The following is a 16628-nucleotide window of genomic DNA, read 5'->3' as shown; positions in this document are numbered from 1 at the left end:
TCTAGAAAAGTGACATCTTTTGAAATATAAAGTTTGTTATTTACTAAGTCAAAATATCGGTAACCTTTTTGTTTTTTGCCATATCCTAAGAAAATGCATTCAATTGCCCTTGAAGAAAGTTTATCGTTCTTGTGAGTTAGAACAAAACTTACATCCAAAAATTCTTAGTCTTTTATAGTCGAAAGACATATTGTAAAAATTTTCAAACAGAGAAAGATTTTTCAACGAGGATGAGGGTGTTCTATTAAATAGATATGTAGAAGTTAGAATAGCTTCTGCCCAAAAACATTTTGGAATATTTTTGAAAATTAATAGAGTTCTTGTTGTTTCTAATATGTGTCTGATTTCTTTCTGCAAGATCATTTTGTTGCGGAGTGTTTGGACAATAATGTTGGTGACAAATTTCGTTTTCTTTTAAATAGTTTTGAAATTCATTGGACATATATTCTCCTCCCGAATCAGATCTAAGAATGGATAGGTTTCCTAAAAATTGATTTTTAACCATTGCATGAAATTCTTTAAAAAATGAGAAAACTTCAGATTTGTGGTTTAGGAAGAAAATCCATATAAATCTAGTAAAATCGTCAACAAAAACTACGTAATATGAAAAACCTCATTTAGATACAACAGGAGAGGGACCCCTACATCGAAATAAATAAGTTCAAATGGTCGTGTGGGAACATAATTTTTTTGAGGAAATAGAATAGCTTTAGATTTCTCAAATATGCAATCTTTATAAGTCATGTGTTTGTCTTTACAAGTATTGTCCAAAAAAGAAAAAAGCGACATCTTTAAAAACTTCGGATGACCAAGTCTTTTATGTCAAACTTCAATACTTTTAACATTTACAAAATTACAAAATGACTTGGATGTAAGATTCAAAAAATTCATAAAATAAAGATCGTCCCTCCTATGGCCTTGCCCAATCAGCTTCTCTGACCGGAGATCCTATACGGTGCAATCTTTGGGTGAGAAAGAAACTTGGCAACCATGATCGATGATTTGAGAAATCGAAAAAAGATTTAAGTTAACTTTTGAAACAACTTTTACTTTAGAAAAAAAAAATTTTGAGAGGATTTTAAATCAAGTGTTTTAATACTTTTAATTTTTAAAGATGTCCCATCGACCGTTAAAACATAAGAAGATATGAGGTCATAAAAAATATTAGAAAGAGAGTTTTTATGAGATGTTATATGAAAAGAAGCACTAGAGTCTAGTATCCACATACCCGGAGGTGATGATGAATAGGCTATGGCGGCTCTTGAAGTTGATGTTGAAGATGTTTTGAGAAGATGTTGGACTTTATGGCTAAGAGTCTCTTTAATATCTCCTTCATTAACATCTTCTTCTTTCTTTGGAGAACTTTTTTCAACCACAGCCACCTTTTCTTTAAGCTTTGGACAAACCGGTTTAATATGCCCTGGTTCATTATAATAGTGACAAATCACACCCTTTCTATACCCATTATTTTTGGAAAAGTGTGGAAGTTTATATACTTTTACATTTGTTCTCAGCCTAGTGATAGCCAAAATTTTATCATTCTTGAGACTTATGCCAAGACGAGTTTTTGCTTGGCATACTTCGGCAAGAGCATCTTCAATAGGTAGGGCTTTGCTTCTATAAAGAAGAGATGCCCGAACTTGCTCAAATTATGGCCTAAGGTTGTGTAGAAATTAAAAGAAATATTTTTTTTCTTAACTCAATGTCTTTCGGAGCCACCCATTTGACTCAAGAAGAACAAGCTTATCCCAAAGAGGGGTTAGAGCACTAAAATAATCACAAACACTCATATCCACTTGTCTAGTAGATCTAATTTTTTCTTGACAAAAAAATTGTCTAGCTAGATCTTTTTAGGTATACATACCTTTAAAGAAAGACCATGCTTCATTAGCTCTCCTAATTTTTTGCAATGTTAGCACAATTTTTAATATCGACATTGTTCATGAACCATGCCAAAATTTTAGCATGGTTAATTTCTCAATCCTCTACTTTGAATTTGTGTTCTTCAATGACTTTGATGCGGTCGTCTCCATCTAGAACTCTCTCAACTCCTCCTTCAATTTTCATGAGTTTTAAAGTCGGTTCAAGAGTGGTGCCTATTACAAAGCCCCATAATTTCTTATCTCTTAGATGATTTTTCATAGCCGATGCCCACGTAAGGTAGTTTGTGCCATTGAGTTTGAAGGAGAGCTCAACTCTTGATTCATGCTCCATTGATGAAGAGAAATAAAGAATATAAATAACTCCAAAGATCTTTCAAGATTATTGAAAATCTGATGGCTCTGATACCATGGAATGAAAATAGCAGAAGCACAAATAATCCAAAGAACTCTTTAAAAGAGTCAAGCAAAGAGCCAATAACACATGCACGTAAAGTGCACAAATAACCCACTAAGGGTAAAGTGCCTAAAAGGCAAAGAATATTATTGAAGAGAGGAACTAAGTGGGCTGAAAAGCCATACTTTACAAAAGGGTGACCCCTCTAATTTATGGAGAAAAAAGAAAGTGAGAGAGAGGACCACATGGGGCTCCCTTCTAGTCGTTGGGAGCCCCAACGGTCACATTAATGACCGTTGGGGCCCCAACAACTAGATGGGTGGAGCTCCATGTGGTCCTATTACATATTTAAATTAATAAAAAAAAGGAAAAGAAAAAAGAAGTAAAAAAAAATTAAAAGAAAAAGCCTAAAAATAAAATGGCATAGAGAAATTACCAAAATACCCTTATCAGGTTTTTGGATATACAATAAAGAAAAGATATATATATATACATATTTTAACACGCCTCCTTAAACTTTACGGGGAGAAGACCGAAAGTTTGCCAAGAAGAAACATAAATCATGGAGTTGGAAGCACTTTGGTAAAGAACTCAACCAGCTGGTGTTCTGAAGTAACATATGGTAAAGTGATGGTTCTTGGCAGTCTATTTCAATATGCTTGGTAACATCGTGGAAGAGCTGAATAGGGATGGTGGAAGAGATGAGTTGGAGTTCATGAAAAGTCTAAGTTAAGCGAGCCTAGTACGAGTTGGTTTATTTACAAAAGAAATTCATTTTTGAAATTGAAAAATCATAGAATTGGAGTCTAAACCTAACCAAGCTCAAACAGGCTCATTTATAAATGAATGTGTTGTTTTAAAGTTGAAAACAAAAGAAATTAATATATAATCATGTCTTTATAAACAGGCTTATTTAATATATAATCATCGCCCCTTCCATTGTATTTCTGTATCCAACAAATTTTAAGGCTTTATAATCATGTCTTAACAAAAGAAAATGGGCTAACATTAGTTCTTACAAATCTATACATTGTCTAAAGGAGTTAAATTAATATATTTTAGCATTAGCTCAATAAACCCTCACTCTCACTGGCCAATATGGAGCTTTACATGTCATCTTATTGCTTTTCTTCTCGTAATGTTATTGCCATCGTCAACGTTTAGTTTTTTTTAATGTTCATACTTAGAACCATGCTTTTTTTTTTAAAGACAAGCTGGGGGTTAGGCAGAATTGCTACTTTGTTTAATGGTCTTATGGCTTTATTGGCAGGCACGAGGTGAAGCTGATTCAGCTTATTGTGAAAAAGATATTAGATGAAGTTGACAAGGCCCCTCTCGATGTGGTCAAGTATCCTGTTGGTCTTGATTCTCCAATAGCTGATTTGATGCAACTGTTGAAAATTGAAAAGCTTTCCTCATCCGTCAAAAAGGAAATTGAAGCTGATGACTCCAAAAAAAAGGAAAAGCTTTCCTCATCCGTCAAAACGGAAATTGAAGCTGATGACTCCAAAAAAAAGGAAAAGGTTTTCTCATCCGTCATGAAGGAAGAAGCTGATTACGTTCGAATGATTGGGATATGGGGAAAGGGCGGCATCGGAAAGACGACCCTTGCCAAAGCTGTCTACAATATTTTGCTTTCCAGCTTTGATGCCTGTACCTTCATTGAAAATGTTAGGGAGGAAGCGAATCAAGCGAATGGACTAATCCGCTTGCAAGAACAGCTGCTTCGTTATCTCCTCAAGGAAAAAGAAATAAGTATCAGTAGCATTGGTGAAGGTGTCGAGAAAATCAAAAAACGACTTCGTTATAAGAAAGTGCTTCTGGTTATTGATGACGTTGATCATGAAAGCCAAATTGGTGCACTAGCAGGTAGCCGGGATTGGTTTAGTACTGGAAGTATAATCATCATAACTTCAAGAAATAAGGAGGCATTAATTGCAGGTGGAGTGAATGAAGGTGATGTCTATAATCTTCAAGAGCTGAATCACGAACAATCCCTCAGACTCTTTTGTTGGCATGCATTTGGGAATAGTGAGCCAACAAGGGAGTATACCGAGTTAGCAGTGGAAGTTGCATCTATTGCTGGTGGGCTACCCTTGTGCCTTGTAATTTTTGGATCACATTTCTCTCATATAGGAAAACCTGAAGAACGGAGAAAGATGTTAGAAAAGATGAGAAAACTTCAAGATGAAGTAGTTCATAAAAAGTTAAAAATAAGCTACGATGGGCTTAAAGAAAGAGAAAAGGTCGTATTTTTAGACATAGCATGTTTTTTTATTGGGAAAGGCAAAGAAAATGCAGTTCTTATGTGGGAGGATTTTGATGAGCTCTGCCCGGAAGATGCTATAAATGTCTTAGAACGCAAGTCCCTGATTAGTATAAATGAACGTACAGGTGAATTTCAAATGCATGACCAAATTCGAGAGATGGGAAGACAAATCGTGATAGATGAGAGCATTACAAAACCTGGGAGGCGGAGCCGGTTGTGGGAAGACCAGGTGACATTGAGGGTTCTAAAAAACATGCAAGTAAAGAGTTTAATAATGCTTTCATTTTTTTTCAGTTTTTATTCAAGATTTTGAGTCTACTTTGTGCATGTTCAACTAAGAAACAGAGGTTCGGTTGACTTAGTAGCTTGATATGAGCCGTTGACCTATATATCATCACATGGTTAAAAGTAGGCTGTCTTGGAGTTAAAAATGTATAAAACTAAGTCATACATACATTCTTAATTAAAAATAAGCATTGGTGATGTGAATATGTGAACCAACTTTGAGGTCTAGATTTTCGTGGTAGGGATTGGTTCTTGGATCGTTCATTCTGACATGTTTTCATAGTGTTTGTTGTTTTAAAATTCACACGTGTAATTTTTATAAACCTTTTTCAACGCTCAAAAAAATCACATTTTTTTCGTTGGGAAAACATGATAAATCAATCACAACAAACGCATATACAGTGTTGGATTTTCAAAAACGTACCAGAAATATCCAGTTCACATGGTTGATTTGTGTACTCTCATCACTGTGTGCCCATTTCTTTTTGCAAAAATCAAAATTTAAGTCACATGGAGTTCCCACATCCTATACTGAGGCTGATTTGGTTTTTTCATTTTAGGGAACAAATAATATTGAAGGCATCGTTCTCCATCTAACAGAGGGCACCATCAGATTGAACACAGAGCAATTTAAAGAGATGCATAATCTCAGACTACTCCATATGAGCTGTGCCACACTCGAGGGACAATATCATCATTTTCCTAAGACAGTAAAATGGTTGGAGTGGAGGCGATGTCCCTTGAAGTCATTGCCAATAGGATTTGATCTCCAGGAAGTTGTTATCCTCGACCTATCTTTTGGCAACATTACCCAAATTTGGAATCAACAAAGATCAGGTGACATGATGGATCCGTCTCCAAACATTTCTTCTGAGGAATGGTTTCCTGAGATTAGCTATCCATATAACTTCGACAGATTAAGAGTCCTCAATCTGGAGTCATGCAACAATCTCATCACTATTACAGATTTTACTAGCATGCCCAATGTAGTGAAGTTGATATTGGATGGATGTGATAAGCTGGCTGAAGTTCATGAATCGATTGGCCATCTTAGGCGCTTGGCTTACTTGAGTATGCGAGGTTGCAGTGGTGTGAGGAAACTACCCGATAGTGTTTGCCAATTGAGTTCTCTTGAAACACTTGACCTTGTTAGATGCTCCCAAATTTCATCTTTGCCTGAAGGGTTGGGACATTTGACATCACTAAAATCCCTCATCCTTGGTTGGACTGGCCTAAGGTTTTTGCCCGACAGTGTTTGCCAACTGAATTCTCTTGAAACACTTGACCTTGATTTATGCTTCGAAATTTCATCTTTGCCTGAACGGTTGGGACATTTGACATCACTGAAATCCCTCATCCTTGTTAGATGCTCCCAAATAAGAAGAATTCCAGAATCCATCGGGGATTTGACCAACCTCCAAATACTCGATGCAAGTTATTGCCATCAATTAGAGGCTTTGCCAAGTTCGATTGGCCACGCAAAGAATTTGCGAAAGCTCTATTTAAGTGATACTGGAATTGGAGAGGTGCCCAATTCAATTGGATCATTGAGAAATCTCCAGCAATTACATATAGATGGCTGCGATGGTATTACGGGACTCCCTGATGCCTTTGTAAGCCTTGCAAGTTTGAGGGTGCTGAAAATGGGTAATCGGAATCTCAAAGTGTTGCCTCCTAGTTTTTTCCATCTGCACTCGTTGGAGGAATTGACTGACTTGAGATGTGAGTGCTTACAGGGAACAGAAAGGATTGATTTTAGTAATCTGTCTTCATTAACTACATTAAAGATCCAAGGGGAAAATGTTTGCAGCCTACCAGAAAATATGGATAGCTGCCCTCGACTCCAGATACTGGAACTAAGGTACTGCAGCAGGCTGCGGTCTATCCCTCCACTTCCGCCGTCACTGTTTTGTCTCTACGCAAGTGGTTGCTGGGATTTGAGAACAACCTCAGATGTCTCGAATTTGAGAGACTTGAGGATATTACGTTTCGAAGATTGTGGGAATCTTGTGGATGTTCCAGGCCTTGAAAATTTGAAACGCCTGAGAGAGTTGTATCTTACAGGATGGAGAAACCTTCCCGATGCTCTGTGGGACAGAATAAAGGTAATAACTTCCTTGGCATTTGGAAAAGAAAAAACAGTCCCGTATTGGTTTTACTTGAAACATGTGGGGGTGTTACTCATTGATTTCCTCATTTTTGTTCAGGAGGCAAGTTTTGAACATTTGACAGCGTTCGAAATTTCAGGAAGCCTGAGGCTTTCTCCATCCGAGCGCAAAAGGATGTCTTTCGTCGTTCCCAAAGGGTTGAACCTAAGAATGGTTAAAGTTGTGTTAAACGGACACTTCGATGAGAATCCAGAACCAATTGGGCATATTGAATTCGTAGAGGATGGCCGTTCGATCTTTCAGACTACCGTGAAAGGCCAGCAGGTGAGGTGCTTTGGTAGCATTTTCAAATTAGGAGAGGAGGATGAGAATGAGATAAGGAGTGTAATAGGGAATGGAAATGAATACTACGTGATGATGCATCTCCCAGTCGACTGTGACCCCATGACAGACGGTCTTCTCACTGTTGGCATCTCTGCTGATATAGATATATTTAAACTAATTTGAATTGGGATAAATGGCAATTTTAATGTCACTACATGTACTTTGGAACAGGATGGATAACAGTTGGGTCTATTCTGTTTTGGAATTTAGTTAGATTCCCTCAGAATTTTTCCCAAATATAAACTAATTTGAATTGGTGTGCTTGGTTGTAGTTACAGGCCTATATGCGCCATCAGATTGGTGTCTATATCATTAGTCATGAATCTTGTTATCGAGACTTTCTGGACCTAGGAAAATTTCATTGACAAATAGGAAATCTTGTTTGTTTAATAAAAAGATTCAAGAGATTTTCCATACATTTTAATTTAAAACACATAAACTAGGAAGCATCTTTAGTTCATGAAACTTTGCCTTATTTTCGTTGCCTTTTGTCAAATTATGTGGCTGGTAGTTGCCCGTTCTCACCATTTCTTCTCATGTTTATGACATGAAGGTCATAGTTGGCCACCATTTTAGTTCATTGTCGTCCTGTTTAATCCCCTTTGCCTTGTTTCTTTTTTTTAGCCACTAGGCTAGCCCTCTTAAGTTCACACCTAACCTAGCCAAGTCCTTGGTTTTAACCCAACTTCTTAGCTCACTCTCTCTCCTCTAAGACCTAGCATGGTTTTGCTTAAGCCTAGGTTTGACCAAACTCGCTACTATGTTCGGACCTAGCTCACTCGGCTTTACCTTCCTCCACCAAAGTTAGGTTCTGCCTAACTTAACTCAGCCCAACATGACTCGATTCTGCCAACCTTCATCAACTAAGTTACGCACTTGGAAGAATCATTGAAGTTATCCTTGTATTTTTAGATAAAATTCTCCCCGGATTATTTTGGAAATTTTTTGCTTCTCTTAAATAGCGTTCAAAGGTAAGATCTTTTTTTGTCAAATGCTCGTAAAGAGTACAATATTCGATATATATAATTAAATTTATTCAATTATTTCTTTTGAATATTTGCTCCATCATGACTTCTAGAAATAATTGATTGGTCACTCATATTTTCCAAGAAGTATGGATATTTTATTAATATTTTATAAGTAATGAGTGATTATCAATAAAATAAATATTCTTAAGGGAAAATGAAGTATTTTCAAAGAGATAAATATTTTCAAAGCATTCACTTTACAAAAAAATAACACCTTGAAAAAATAAATGATTTTTCAGATAAATATTTCACAAGTATCTTGTAAGGTAAGAAATGCTATATAAAGATTTCTAAAAGAACTAATCCTCAAAGAAACAAACATTTGGCGAATATCCCTTGTAAAAATAACTACCCTTGATTCATATAAACTCTATCCATACCCATATAATTTACAAAGAGTCTTTTGCATAAACTACATGAATAGTTCAATAATACTGAGTTAGGATTTATGAAACCTTGAGGGCCATAGTAACGACATTTATGTATAAGCATACAGTTGGCTCCAAGAATAGAGCCAAGGTTCAAGAAACCTCTGGCTCTAAAATACTTATAGTGTATGAAAAATACAATAGTTGGGATCCGCCTAAATAGATGAAGTGCTCATAAAGGGCAAAAGAGTTAGAACAACACTAAAATATAAAATAATTCACACACACACATAAATGTCTTAGGCGGATCCCTTTAAAGGGGCATCTGCCTTCACAGGTGTAGTCTCGTATATATAGAGCTATAACTGAATAGAAGAAAACATATAATTGTGTCATAAAGCATTGGCTACTCGATTGAGATATGCAAGTCATCAATGCCTTGGAATGCTCATAAGAGGCCGACACAGTAATAAAACACTTACAATTAGGAAAAACTCTTTAGGCATACCTTGAAGAGTTTGAAATAAAAAAATTTAAATTTTTATGTAAAAATCTTCAGTCAAGGGTTTTGGGGCATGACAATATAGGCCAACAATAGGCATGTTTGCTAACCAGCATACCTTTTATGTAAAAGTGAAAGCATGATGCATTTTTGGGGGGCAGTACTAGTTAGGCGAATTTCAAGTTCAAAAAAAAAAAAATAGACTATTACCTCTTAGCACGATTAGTTGGTGTTCCAATCAATCATTGCTTTGTGTGTGTGTGTGTGTACGCATAGGGCAAACGAACCTAGGATGCCATGGAGCCAATCACATGGCCAATGTTTTAAGTGGGGACCACATTCAACGCCCCATGATTGGCGGGCCCCTTTTGCATCCCCACTTTACAGGCCCTAGCCAGAAAGTTGGGCCACATTTACGTGCTCTGGTCTAATTTTTGGATTGGACCTAAACTTTGGCCCATCTGCACCTTGGAAATGGTTTGGTTCCTCACGTAAACATAAAAGAATTCATCGATATTGCCTGACCTTATGAGAATCCCACTTGCAAAACTCAGAAACTCTTGTCGTGAATTGGCAGGGACGTCAATTGGTCGGACATCTAACCCAAATCCAAATACTATTAGTCGGATTGGGTAGCTAAATCTAAATTCAGGTTTGGTATTGAGTTTTTCATTGAAACCCGACCTGAATCTGATTAAAATCTAAATCCAACTAAAACCTGAACCTGAGTAAGTGAAAATATTGGGTTTCAATCCCATGGACGTCACTCATTGAGTAAGCCAAAGCTTGGTGACGAAAGGGTAAGCCCTCGAAGTTTTGCACCGACAGGACAATGATCGTATGTATACGGCAGGCTTACCCATCTCGACTAGGTTTATATGCTTGGGGTGGTTTTTTTGAGTAAAAATAAAAAAAAGTATATTTTAAATATATTTACAAGTATTTTTTTTAATCTATTTTTTTTCATCCAATGTTATTGGCAATTCATTCGCATTATATTTTCCAGAATTCTGTGCAAAATTATGACAGTTAGAAGAATCTCAGTACCATTTTTATGACAAGTTCTCCAAGTGCAATATCATCATTGACAATTCAATTGCATTATATTTTCCACAATATCGTACAAATTCTTAACGTTCGGAAGAATCTTATGTAGCATTTTTCTGTCAAGTTCTCCAAGTTGTGCAATATCATTACTCATGATTCAGTTGCATTATAATTTTCAATTCTCGATAATATGAATTTACCTTTTTTTTTTAACTTTATCTGTTCACTGGGTGCACTAGGTGCACTCCAAGTTATGCAAATACCATCACTCACAATTGAGTTGCATTATTATTTTCAACTGTCAAAATTTACCTTCTTTAATTTGTCCTACCATCAGATCATCAACAATATTTAATGGACATTAAAAACTTGTATCGATGCAAGCTGCAAAGATTCCAAGTCAATAGAATTAACATAGGTCATTTGGAAGGAGCAAATGCACAAGCACTTTACGAAGAAGCTACGTTATCTTTGATGTATTTGTGATACCTTCAATCCAAATTCTCAAAATTTGTTCTTACTTTAACAATCAAGGAGTAATGCATAAGTAACTTTATGAAGAAATTCTGTTATCTTTAATGTATTTATGAAACTTCAATCCATTTTCTCAAACTTTGTTCTTGCTTTCATAATCCCCAAAGCACTACCACTGTTTTGCACCTACATATTTTCAAGCTCAATATGTAAAAATTATTCCCATCTTGATTGAATTTACTTTATTTAAAAAAAAAAATGCTTGGCTGAGTCAAAATGGCAAAATGTGAAAGGGAAAAAATAAAAACTTGGATTTCGAAGGGCTTTTCCATGTTTTCCTAAATCTAACCATACAGATGTGTTGTACATGCTTGATTTTATAGGGATTGACTCTTGCATCATCCAATTTCGATACACATGTTTGTTTTTATAATGTTTAAAATATTGACAGTCTAAGATTTTTCTTAAATATTCAAGGCTTAAAAAGTTATGTTTTTTATCGAAAAAAACATGATCAAAGTTCTGTTTCCTAGTAAAACATGAGAAAAACTCTTCAAAAGCAGAATTAGGTAGAAAAGTGGTTTGCAACTACCACCTTCTCTATCTATCTATCTATATCTATATATATATATATATATATATATATATATATATATATATATATATATATATATATATATATATATATATATATATATATATATATATATAGGGAAGGAGGAGTGTCCAACCAAAGGAAGGTCCAAAATCTACAACCAACGATGAATGGATGACTCTCCTCCAATGCTTGAGAATCTCATCGAACCTCATATATTTGGTTTTTATAATTTATTTACTACACATATAGACATGTTTTTCAAAACATAAAAAATCGACAACTCAATGCATTTAAAACTTTACAATACCAAGTATTGTGTGGGCAGTTGATTTTTAGAGTTTTAAAAAATGCATCTAAACATCTAAGATTCATAATCCAAAACATGTCCCTCATTAAATGAATGATAAAAATCAAATATATAAAGTCCACTCGATTAAAACTAGATCATTAAAGAAGGAACATCGTCGTTTATAGAATTTTGGGCCTTCCTTTGGTTATATATATATATATATATATATAGATAGATAGATAGATAGATAGATAGATAGATAGATAGATAGAGAGAGAGAGAGATGGCCTGGTGGAAAATGGTGTTTGCAGTGGGATATGGCCTAATGGTCTATCAAATGCTATTCCTAACTTCTCTAGTTTATGCTCCAAACCGGGCTTAAATTTTAACTGCTACTACATGAATAACTGTGTTGGCTCTAGACAGTATAAGATTGTACTAAGCATATCTACTTGATGTTGCCTCTTTGAATGACTCTAAGTGGATTCAAGCTCGGACCTAGAAAGACCTCAATGGATCCTCCCTCAACTTCAGATGCATAGTGTTGGGTTTCTCTCCTTATTCAGCGCAAACTGTATTGGCTCCCTCATTCAGAATAACGAGTCCTCCATCAGATTAAAGCCCAAGCAATTAATTAGCTTCTTCTCCAAACTGTTTCAGAAGACTACCCTCATTTCATCCGCTTTCCTAGGAGTGAGAGAACCTCAGGTCTCCATTGAGGAGAATATCCTTTTCAGAAAGGTCACATTGGAGGATATCAAAAAGGTAGTTTTTGAGCTTGAGCTCAATAGCACCCTGATGGTTTCTCGGATTTCTTCTTTCAAAACTTTTGGCACATTGTGGGAGGCGATGTCTCAAAAGCCATAATGAATTTCTTTCGTAAAGGTGAACTTCTTAAAAGAATAAACTGCTTTCACATAGTCCTCATCCTTAAGATCGCATACACAAACAAAATCAATTTTGACCAATTGGACTATGCTATTTTATCTACAAGGTCATTAAAATTATGGTGAATAAAATGTAGGGGATTCTAAAGAGATTGATCAGTTTTAACTAGCAAGCCTTTCTCAAAGTTAGAAATATATAGGAGAGCATCTTATAGCAAATGAAATGGTGGACTCCATGCTGACCGGTAAAAGGAGAGGTGTGATATTCAATGCTGATTTTGATCGTATAGACTGGGATTTGAATCATGGCATGTATTCTCTCCCCCTCCTATGCGGTCATCATTTAACAAAGAAGCTAGCTACCAGTTCTGGGAAAGTCGAGGGATATGTCAAGGCGATCGCATGCCCCCATACTTATTCTTGATGGTCATGGAGACATATGTCATCTGAATCAAGAGGTCTGATAACTTGTTTGCTTCTATCTCCGTCAAGGACTTTCAATGGTCCCATCTTTTTTTTTGCCAATGACGTCTTGTTTTTATCAGAGATCACAGAGGTGATGCAACTTTTTAATGAGTTTCTGGCCTCCAAATCATAAAGAAAAAATCCATTTTCATTCCTTGCAACAAAATCAACATTGTTTGAAGATGAAGCAAGTGGCATCCACAGGAACACCCGTTCACCTACCTGGGCACTCCTCTATTCAAGGGCAAGTTCACAAAAGGTACGTGTGAACCTCTAATACTTAAATTTCGATCCAGACTTGTCGCTGGGAATGGAAAATATTTGTCGATGGTCGCCCGGGTAGTGTTGATAAAGTCATTACTCTCTTTGTTTATGCTTTTTTGGGATGAGTTCTTTTCTTATCTCTATTGTTTATGTTTGCCTTTTGGTTTGACCCCCGGTGCCCCCTAAGCCCCATGCTGTCTTCTCTCTCCTGAACACCCAAGATGTCATATAATGAGAGACTATTCAGGTAGGATGGGTCAGGAGCATAGTGACAAATATCGCGAGATTTATGAAAATCTTGCGATAATATCGCAAAAAATTGCCTGAAAGTTTAAAACGGCAATTTCTCATGAGATTTTCAAAATATCGTGAGATTTATGAAAAAAACATAAATACCTTGATTTAAACATGATTTTTACGTTTTAAACTGCTATTTATCATGAAAAAATCATGTATTTTTATTTTTAAATAATTTTTATTAATATTTTTCTTATAAAATATATATATTATATTTTTAAATTTATTTTTTTATTGCCAAGATTTCCCAAAAAAAAATGCGAGATTTATGAAATTTTTTCAATTTCTCACTAGTTTTTGAAAAACTAAAAATTGCCGATAAAAACGTTTGTCACTATGCTCAGGAGCCGGTCCCGTTTAGATTTGACCATATAATATAGGCTGGTTCGGGTACCTTTTGTGTCAGATATCAGATGTCTCATACCTGATCAGCTTTAATTTTCAGAATCCCATACCCGGTATTATGTAACAACAGGTTGGATCAAGATTTGATGTTTGTTTGTTTTTTTCACACCTTTATATCTTTTTTCACACCTTTATATCTTTTTTCACCAATATTACGGTTATCAACAAATGAGTGTTATAGTGGGGGAACTTTTAGCTGTTAGATGAGAGCTGGGCCCGATTCTTTTTTTCTTTTTAAGGATACATTTAAGTGTTTATGAGTTTTTGGGTCAGATATCCAACCCAAATACGAAAAATCAAGATACACTTTTATAGGGTCAGGTACCAGATCAATGGCTCTTACATGTTATCATACCAGGCCCGAACCTGGTTAGGGTTGAAAAATGAAGCCAAATCCGGTAAAATTTATACGGGTCTCAAAGTTTTCTGCCAAAAATAAATCCGACCCGTTGACAGTTTTAGTTATTGGTCCCGGAAGTTCCCTGTTGTAGTTGGGGTATTGGGCCATTGCGTAACCACACCTTTGAAATTACAAAATACTCATCTATTCTCGTATGAAAATAAAGGGTATAAATATCTTGTTACTTGATTATGAAGGATATTACTGTAATTTGACTTGAGATATAACCCAAGTAGATCTCTAACCATTTCCAGAAAAACAGAAGTCCATATCAAGAAATTCAGAAAAGTGAGACCCACCTTTGTTAGAGAGAAAATGTTGGCCATTAAATGGACCCACCTTTATTATTCCAGAGATGGGTTCTAACAGTCAAGCGGCACCTGTAAAATCGGTGTTGGGGGCTTCCCTTCTTCAAGGTCTGCATTTATCAAATAAAAAGATGCAAAAGTAAAGCCGTTGTTTTCTGGCGTCATTTAGGGTGGCAATCGGGTCGGGTCGGCGGGTTGGTTGATCGGGTTGGCAGGTCAGAATATCTCAACACAAACACGACCCATTTATTAAACAGGTTGGATGTGGCAAATACGAACACGACCCATTTATTAAACGGGTAACCCGACACGGTTAACCCGTTTAATAAACGGGTCGGGTCGACACAATTAGAAACACAAAAAATGGGTAATCAAATACAATAAACTATTACACGATAACCGACCCGAATAACCTGTCCAATATGTATTTTTCAAGTTTAATATATATATATATATAAAAACGGGTTAAGGGTTGACGGTTCGTGTAAATGGGTTGACCCACCCGCCTAACCCGTTTATTAAACGGGTTGGCGGGTTGGCATACCCCTAACACGAACACGACCCGTTTAATAAACGGGTTAGGCGGGTTGACCCATTTACGACACAAACCCATTTAAGCCAAACCCTAACCCGGCTAAGAAGCGGGTTGGCGGGTCGGGTAAGATTTTGCCACCCCTACATTTGACCACCAAAATCGTTTTCACACAACTGAGCCAATATTTTTCGATAGCAGACAGTATTTTTGCAACTTCCAGTTTTACAAAACATGATTTTGACATAATATCTTACGTTTCAAGAACCAAATATGGCTGCTCTGTCTAGTCTGTTGGCAAGAATGAACAGCAGTTGGCCAACAAGTGCTCCACACACCTTGAATCGACTTAAGACTTTCAAGTTGAAAGAGGTCAAGAGTTCGATATCCAGGGTATGACTCTTTTGCTGCAAGGTCTAAAACAATGGAAAACTATCCCTCGGTGCAGGAGGGATGGAGAGTATTTGGAAGTTTTACACTGCAAACACCAACTATGCCCACAGTCAACATCGCACCTATTGACCCGTAACAGTACGTCCAAACCATAGCGGTGATTTCTCCATGCTAAATCTATAAAAAGAAATTAATAAAAAAAGAACTAGCAGCAGACTAGGTGTACTGTAAGGGTATGTTTGATGGCTTGTCCAAGGTTGGACGAAATGAACAAAAAGAATGGAACAGAACATTGGTTTTGTTTGTTCCGTAACAACTGTTTCAAGTCCAACATTTGTTTGGACCGTACTCAAATGCTATTTTCCAAATGTCCGGTTGTTTGATGACGATGTGCAAACAACTTCGAATTACTCCAATTTGTTTGCCTTCCGAAATTCTTGTGGGTAATGCAGGAATCTTGATGAGCTTGCCGAAAACACGATCCGCAAGCAAGTTTCCTCCCGTTCGCTGGTGATACTGAGCTAGCAGAAAAATCTGATTTGTTTGCCTCAGACAGAATGTTCATCGGAACTCTTGTGGATAACACAGGAATCTTGATGAGCTTGTCGGAAACACGATCCGCATGCAAGTTTCCTGCCAGATTTTTCAAGAAAATGAATTTGAACCCCATTGGTTAACCATCACGATCGATCCCTTCTCATTGATCAACCGAATGATTGATCGGGGTCGCTGGTGATAGAGAGCTAGCAGAAAAATCTGATTTTTCGACGCAAATTCCGTATGGGCAACCAAGAAATGATCGAAAAATCCCACTTCGAAAGCTTAATTTTGGTTCTCTGAATCAATGAACTCCCCATCAAAGATGGCCAACGTTGAATCGTCAAATGCAACCGAAAGGTTCGGATCGAGTATGGTGTCTTCCCTCCGAGCGCATGCCTAAACCCAAAGATACTGAAACAAATAGGGCGCTCATGGATTTTCCCGTCACCAAAGAGGTCAGGGAGGCCGTCAAGTTTGGCCAGAGCGCAGCTTCCCTTGGACTTCTTAT

The sequence above is a fragment of the Nuphar pumila genome, chromosome 15 (assembly GCF_984573655.1).
Source record: "Nuphar pumila chromosome 15, dmNupPumi1.hap1.1, whole genome shotgun sequence".
NCBI lineage: Eukaryota > Viridiplantae > Streptophyta > Magnoliopsida > Nymphaeales > Nymphaeaceae > Nuphar > Nuphar pumila.
This window is presented reverse-complemented; position numbering follows the sequence as displayed.